The following is a 2,127-nucleotide window of genomic DNA, read 5'->3' as shown; positions in this document are numbered from 1 at the left end:
CTGATATGTGTTGTCTGATTCCGAAATTGGTGTAGTGGAATGAGGGGTTGATAAGAAATCAAGCAGTGTTGCTTTGGAGCCAAACTCAAAAAGTTTTGAGTGTGTGACCAAGGGCTTCAAATGACCGTTCTGATGATGAAAGAGGAACTGACAAGAGGAATGGTGTTAAGGCAAGGAAAGCCATTGGATTATTATTTTTATTATTTTTATTTTTATTTTTTACAATTCTGTAGTATTCCTGCAAGTCTGGAGTATCTACTTTAATACTCTGTCATTATGTGTGTCATTGAAGCTTTTTTCATTAAAGATTTGAAACTTGGGAAATATTGGTTAGTTTAATACCTTGATGTGTTTGACCATATTTTTTACACACCAATAACATTTTCACACACACCAACTTCCACAAAGTAATCACCTTTTTCTTCTCAATAATCAAAGATCAAATTGCCACAAAGTAATCATCTCGTTAACCATTTCCAATATTCAACTGCCATATTACATCACATGCATCAGTTAAAAACTCTGCCATATTACATCACATGCCTCTTGAACAACAAAGTTGCCATTGTCAATAAGCCTTGCTGTATATTCTACTTAAATTCTTGAACAAATACCTGTTGTAGGACAGTTACTAGGAAGTTGAGGCGGAGGGTATGGAACCTAATTAGTACATTTGATTGACTGGTATGTGATTTTCGCTTTGCAGGTTTTCTTGTTTTTCCATTTGGTTTTGGAGCTCAAAAGTATATTTGTTTCTTTTTTTTGCTGGGTTGTGATTTTCTTTACTATGAGTAACATATTATGGGTTTTGCATCACTCCAACAGAAAGACTTCTAGAATACTCATACGTGTCCCGTGGCTTCTCATCTCAGAGGTACTAAAACAAAGGAGAGAACCAACTCAATTAATCATTTAGAATGTTTGTTATGTTTGGCTAAATTTAAATCTTATCAATGCTTTTAACAGGGAAACCAGTGTTGGATTGGGGAACTAGGGAAACGGATTGCCTTTTGGAGTTGCAAGAGGACTGTTATACCTTCATGAGCAGTGTGACCTGAAAGTTATCCACAGGGATGTGAAGGCATCAAATGTACTTGATGACTACTGTGAAGCCGTAGTTGGAGATTTTTATTTGGAAAAGCTTTTGGATCACCAAGATTCACATGTCACCACTGCAGTGAGGGGTACCATAGGACACATAGCTCCAGTCCTCTGATAAGATGTCTTTGGATTCGGTATTCTTCTCCTTGAACTAATCACAGGCTAGGCAGCTCTAGAATTTGCCTAGTCAACTAACCAAAAAGTAGCCATACTTGATTGGGTGAGCAAACAACACAAATCCTGTATATTTATTACGAAAATAGTACTAAATAGTAACTGATTAGTCCAATTTTATATGATTTACATTCGAGATTCATTTGATCACAGGTTAAAAAGTTGCATCAGGAAAAGAAGCTTGAAATGCTAGTGGACAAGGATATTAATACTAACGGTGATCGCATTGAGCTTGAAGAAATGATTCAAGTTGCACTCGTGTACTCAATACCTTCCTGGTCATAGGCCCAGAATGTCTAAAGTACGTGGTCAGAATGCTAGAAGGTGATGGACTTGTCTCAAGTTTCTGTTTCAAACGCCTCTAAGTGTTGTTTGTCTGCATCTGAAAGTAGAAGTGTTCTGTGGTTAAGTGAAAGACTGCTAAATCGCAATTTTTGATGTACAAATGAACTAATTGTTTTTAATTCAAGCAATAAAAGAAAAGTCTGGAATGAAATTGGGGTATTTTATTTTATTCAGTTTTGTTTTTTTTTTTTTTTAATTTTTTTTAAAAAATAATTGCAAGGAATTCTCCTTGTATATCAGTTAACCATAGTTAACCCCAGGTGTTTAATTCCTTGCATTTGAGATGAACAATTCCTTGCATTTGTGAACTCAAATGCAAGGAATTTTCAAGTCGTTGTATTTGCTCTTTTGCAAGGGCCTCTTTGCAAGGACCCAAATGCAAGGAATTTTCAGTTTTTTACAAGGAAAAAATTCCTTGCAAAAAACCATTTTTCTTGTAGTGAGGAAACTAAGAGTTTTCTATTGAAAAATTTCGATATGAAAGACATGGGGGAGGCTGCATTTGTT

At 35.5% G+C, this 2,127-nt stretch overlaps 1 long non-coding RNA gene across 1 annotated transcript; it reads left to right on the top strand.

Annotated features, from left to right (window-relative positions):
• Window positions 1–633: 633 nt before the first annotated feature.
• LOC133735238 (uncharacterized) lies at window positions 634–1,793 on the top strand. Its single transcript, XR_009858852.1, has 2 exons — window positions 634–874; window positions 967–1,793. It is a non-coding gene; the product is annotated as an uncharacterized LOC133735238 (long non-coding RNA).
• Window positions 1,794–2,127: the final 334 nt, after the last annotated feature.

This window comes from Rosa rugosa, chromosome 3 (assembly GCF_958449725.1).
Source record: "Rosa rugosa chromosome 3, drRosRugo1.1, whole genome shotgun sequence".
NCBI classification, from domain to species: Eukaryota; Viridiplantae; Streptophyta; class Magnoliopsida; order Rosales; family Rosaceae; genus Rosa; species Rosa rugosa.
Note: the sequence above shows the minus strand (reverse complement) of the source record. Positions and strands in the feature narration are given on the sequence as shown.